Raw genomic sequence first — 6,476 nt, 5'->3', positions numbered from 1 at the left:
ACAGGGCTTCGTTTTGATAGTTAGTCAGAATTATCTTCTTCTTCGTCATCAATTGAATAATCATCACCTTCATCATAATCTTTAATATGGATATCATCTTCTTCATCGACATTTGCTTGTCCGCTAGAGCTCAAAACAACATTCAACTCCTCTACGTCAACATCAACAAGACTATCATCGGAAACATGAAAATTTGAATTTTCTTCCAATTCAATCTAAGGAGCAACTCGATATGGTTCAACCACCTCACTAACTTGAAAGACTTCATCTCGCACACTTGTTTCTTCGTTCTCATCCTGAACAACCTCTACACGACCCCGTGGTTTCGTTAAGGCCCAAATACCCTATAAGTATGCATGTATTGTAGCAAAATCAATCTCCCAAGCAAGATGGTTGCTAATAAAATCTGTGTCGACTTGGTAAACAGGAATGTATTGCTTCCTGTCAGGAATCGAGTGCCCATAAAGGCCTTCCTTGCCTATTGACAACAAATGCTTGCTGTCAATGGATTTAACATAGGGTGTCATCTCTTGAACTCATCCCTGTTATATTTCAAGGAGATCGTTAGCAGATGATATTATAATTAACCCGATGGCTACATGTGCTTATTCATGGTTGCTAACATTGTTTCTTACATTTACAGACTTTCTTGAGTAGTCAACCTGGCAGCGTGGTTCATTAATTAATTCCCGTTCTATGATTGTTGGCTCATCCCGATAAGAAACTTTAGTGAATGTGTTGATCCCTATGAACACTGTGTGTGTGAAAAGAAGGAGAAACTTTACAGCATTAGCTTGTGGCTGATATTTACACTAAATTCATTTAAACGCATACCATTCATATTGGATTTACAAAACAATAGTTAGCATTGTTTAATTTATTTGAGCAATTCCTAGGCAAGTTTTAATGACAAATTGGATTTTGAATCCATGATTAAAACATTTCTTAATTGATTAAATATTGAATAAACTATCAGCGTCTAGTATTACCAAAATCATTTTTCTTGTCACATATTGTATGTAAACAAGTCTTGGGAGATATTGCTTCTTAACAAGTGAAATAACTACTTTCTCTATCTTATAGAAAATTTTGTTTCCTTGATATATCATAAGTCAGAGCTCTGGAGGACCACAACTGTGTCAACTTATCAATCAACGGTCGAAGACAAACACCTATATTCCGGCCTGGGCTGCTTGGACCGGGTATGACAGTAAATAAAAACATGAACTCCGGCCTCATACACATTCCCGGTGGCAAGTTATAAACTGTGAGTATGACTGGCCAACAAGAATAAAGAGCAGCAAATGACCCAAATGGGTTGAATCCGTCTGTACACAACCCAAGACGCACATTTCTTGATTCGGCTGAAAAGTAAGGATGCACACTGTTAAAAAGTTTCCACGCTTTGCCGTTAGAATGATGCACCATTACTCCATCAACCACATCATGTGCTTGGTGCCATGTCATGTGCTCAGTAGTCCTTGGTGACATGAATAACCTCTACAGTCTAGGTGTGATTGGAAAGTATCTAAGTTTTTTTATATGCCACTAGAGTGTTTCCCTTGCCAGTTCTGGGTTTGTAACGGGAATGCCCGCATGTCATACACTCGGTCATCTCAATATTTTCAAGGTAGTATAATATGCAGAAGTTAGGGCACATGTCAATTTTCTGGTATTCTAAACTGAGGGGTTTTATTATGGACTTTGCAGCAAAGAAGTTCTCTTTCAGCCTGTTCCTTTCAGGTAAAATGCTTCTTGCCCATTCAATAATTTTGTCATACCTGGCCTCATTCAACCCGTGATTTGACTTGATGGTGAACACCTGTGCTATGGCCAATAATTTACTGTGGTTTGTGCAGCCATCCCATAATGGTTCGTCAGAATCTTTCAACAAATCAAAAAATCTAGCTGCGTCTGCATTAGGTTCTTCTTCTACGATTGGACATTGACTGACATTACCTTGATTCATTCTCATTGCATCCATAACCATATTTCTGTAAGGATTAGTGTTGTCATTTGCCGCTTCATGCACGCTGCTAGCACTAGAAGTTGAACCAACCATTGCTAGCACTAGAAGTTGACCCAACCACCCTTTCTCCCATTCTCCTCTTACCAACAAATACTTCTTCATGTGCATACCAACATTGATAATTCTCCATAAACCCTTTGTGTAGAAGATGCATCATTACAACATTTGGATTCAGATACTTTTTATTTTGACACTTCCTGCATGGACACCTAATACTACCTCCAGTAAAATTTCTGGAAATAGATGTTGCGAAATTAATAAAACCCTGAACCCCATTACAATAATCCATCCTCCACAATCCTTGGGGTGAATCTCGATACATCCATGAACAATCATCCATGATTTATATCGAACCTCTATAAAATTATGATGACAACATGTATTAATTTACTAAGTTAGGTAAATAAACTTGCAAAAATATTGATTTACTTCGAGATTATCCAACAAACCAATCACAACTTCTCATAAATATTAAATATTTATTATCATTTATCAACGTCCATACAAATTAATATATATAAAATTTACAGAAATTACAAACTCCACAATACCATTGATAAAACTTAAAACGGACCCATTAAGCAAGCTATTAATTATTTCAAAACAGCACATGTAATTCGGTAATTCCATAAAGTTTTAACAATTTACAAACAAATACAATCTTATAAAATCTAAAATAAACCATAACAGGTATAAAATTATACATTCATATACTACAAGTTTGTTTGAGAAATAACAATAAAACATGTACATCTACTAACAAAATACATATACTAAACAAACTAATAAAACTGACATTTAAATGTTAAAATTTTAAAAGATAGAATTACTTACAAAAATTGATAAAATCCGTCGGTAAATCAGAACATGGATGCTGTGACCACAAAACTTCAATAAATATAACTTGTTATGCTGAGATGAGGGAGATTTTTCTTTGAGGGGGAAAGGGGGGGTGGTTGTTTGTAGATAGGGAGAGTTGGGATTAGGAAGAAGGAGAAATAAGGGAGGAGAGGGTCGGCAGAGAGGGCATATATTAACTTTTCCCGACGGTTTCATCGAAATACTTATTCCATCGGTGAGTCCGTCGGCTATTTTGACGGAAAAATTGACATGTCACTGTACGGATCTGCCATTTGGAATCCCTCGGTAATTTTATCGGCATTTTAAACGGTGAACCGGTCACGTCACCATATGGAGCTGCTGTTTTGAATCCCTCGGTAATTTCGTCGGTAAAAATCACTTGCAAAAACCTCCATGTCAGCGAACTGTTTTTTTTTTTTAATCCAGAACTTTTCGTCCGTAATTCAGTCGGTAGTTACCGACTGAATTACAGATGGAAAAAGTTCCGTCGGTAAGTTTGACCTCAAATTATCGACAGAAATATTCCATCGGTAAATCCATTGCTATTAATCGAATTTCTAATAGTGTATTTTGTATAAATTGATAAAACAAGTATATCTTCATGTTTATGAAAAGAATTTAGTGTTTCTAGGAAATATGACTTGATCATCATTTATCATTTATTACATCAATTCGGATAAATATTCTTATAATTTATTTTATTTATAAACTACTCTTTCTCTCTCTAATTGAACATTTTTTGTGAAAAACCCAACTAGTTTTAAACTACGTAATAGAATAGGTCTCGCTCGTTACTTCATTATACTAATTGAGAAAATTGCGATCACTAGAAACTCAATCCTTGTTTGAAGGCATGAAACTATCGGTCTGATTCATTTTGATTCTCTTAAGAGAAAGGCGATTAAGCAAAAATCATTTTTATCAAGTAGACTCTAAAATCTTTATAAGTCTAATCTATGATCCGGTTTTTTTAATACCAAATAAATTAAATTTGTTTGTGTTTGGACTCACATTAAATTAAAAAATTTAGTCCAACAAGCCAAACCAAAACCAAAGATTGAAGAAACATTCTAGAAAAACCTAACCTAAGAAACAAAGAACATTTTAAAACAATTAAAAGAAAAATAATACCCTTTTTTTTTTTTTAGATCAAAATAAGCCATGGAGCTCAATGAGCACACTCCTTCCACCTTTATTTTGTCTTTTAAATTGCTGCTCAAAATGTTTGTTAGGTCTCTTTTGAAATTTTTTGTTAGTTTAAATGTAATGGATGCTTGTTTTTTAGATGTTTAGTTATGCCATGATTTAGTATGCATATGCATGTTTAATTTTTCTTTCATGTTTAGTTTGATGTTTAAGATTGTTTACTATAGTGTTAAATGTTAGTTTAAGATACATTCTTAGCATGTTTTAATGATTAGTTAATCAATTTTGAAATCATGAAAAGATATGTTAAGTATTAATGTTGTTGTTGGATTAGGCTATTTTGAGTAGCTTGTTAGGTTTGTTTGAAGTTGCAAGCATAAGGTTTGAGTTTAATCATTTTGACGTGATTTGATCTAGTTTTGAATCTACATTTTCTAGGTTTTTCTTCATGTTCTTAATTAAATTCAAATGCTTTTCCCTCTATTGATCTTTGTTCTTTCTTTTTTGATTTTGGGCCGTGTTTGTTGGGTTGGGCCAAGCAGCCGAACCCACATGACAGGGTTGAGTCCATTTTTAATAAGATAGTGTTTGGATGGTTTAAAATTTTCAAAAGAAACACTACCAGAAATTCGCTAAATACCAACGGAATCACCGACGGAATTTTTACTGTCGGTATTTTTCGGTCGAAATCACCGACGGATTACTTTTGTCGGTACTTCGGTCGGTATTTGCCACCGGATATAGTCCGTCGGTAATTACCGACCGAATTACCGACAGAAAATTCAGAATTAATGAAAAAAATGGCGCGGAGGTTTTGGCGGGTGATTTTTCCGACGGAATTAAAACCGGGGAGCCGTTCGCGTGATGGGACCTGTTCACCGTCAATAATACCGATGGAATCACCGACGAATTTGAAATGCTAGATCCGTACCGGTGACGTGACCGGTGCACCGTTAAAAATACCGACGGAATCACCGAGGGATTTAAATAGCAGGTTCGTACGGTGACGTGTCGATTGCCCGTTAGAATTACCGATGGTTTCGCCGACGTATTCACCAACAGAATAAAACCGTCGGTAAGTCCGTCAGCAAAAGTGAATATATGGCCACTTTGCCGACACTCTCCTCCGCCATTTCTCCTTCTTCTTCCTAATCCTAACCCTCCCCATCTGCAAAGAACCAGCCCCCCCTTGCCCCAAAACAAAAATCTTCCTCATCTCAGCACAACAAGTTGTATTTCTTGAAGTTTTGTGGTCACATCATCCGTGTTCTGATTTACCGACGGATTTTATCATTTTTTGTAAGTAATTCTATCTTTTAAAATTTTAACATTTAAATGTCAATTTTATTGTTTTTTTAGTATATGTATTTTTTTTTACTAGATGTACATGTTTTATTGTTATTTCTCAAACAAACTTGTAGTATATGAATGTATAATTTTATACTTGTTACGGTTTGTTTTAGATTTTGTAAGATTGTATTTGTTTGTAAATTGTTAAAACTTAATTTGTAGAATTACCGAATTACATGTTATGTTTTGAAATAATTAAGAGCTTGCTTAATGGGTCCTTTTTATAGAGGTTCGATAGAAGTCATGGATGATCGTTCATGGATGTATCTAGATTCACCCCAAGGATTGCGGAGGATGGATTATTGTAACGGGGTTCAGGGTTTTATTAATTTCGCAACATCTATTCCTAGAAATTTTACTGGAGGCGGTATTAGGTGTCAATGCAGGAAGTGTCAAAATAAAAAGTATCTGCATCCAGATGTTGTAATGATGCATCTTCTACACAAAGGGTTCGTGGAGGATTACGAGTGTTGGTATGCACACGGAGAGGTATTTGTTAGTAATAGGAGAATGGGAGAAACGGTGGTTGAGTCAACTTCTAGTGCTAGCAACGTGCATGAAGCGGCAAATGAGAACACTAATCCTTACAGAAACATGGTTATGGATGCAATGAGAATGAATCAAGATAATGTCAATCAATGTCCAATCGTAGAAGAAGAACCTAATGCAGAGGCAACTAGGTTTTTTTATTTGTTGAAAGATTCTGACGAACCATTATGGGATGGCTGCACAAACCATAGTAAATTATCGGCCGTGGCACAAGTGTTCACCATCAAGTCAGATCACGGGTTGAGTGAGGCCGGGTATGACAAAATTATTGATTGGGCAAGAAGCCTTTTACCTGAAGGGAACATGCTCAAAGAGAACTTCTATACTGCGAAGTCCATGATGAAACCCCTCGGTTTAGGATACCAGAAAATTAACATGTGCCATAACTTCTGCATGTTATACTACCTTGAAAATGCTGAGATGACCGAGTGCATAACATGCGGGCATTCCCGTTACAAACCCAGAACTGGCATGGGGAAGACTCTAGTGGCATATAAAAAACTTAGATATTTCCCGATCACAACTAGACTGCAGAGGTTAT

The sequence above is a fragment of the Populus alba genome, chromosome 13 (assembly GCF_005239225.2).
Source record: "Populus alba chromosome 13, ASM523922v2, whole genome shotgun sequence".
Classification (NCBI taxonomy): domain Eukaryota; kingdom Viridiplantae; phylum Streptophyta; class Magnoliopsida; order Malpighiales; family Salicaceae; genus Populus; species Populus alba.
This window is presented reverse-complemented; position numbering follows the sequence as displayed.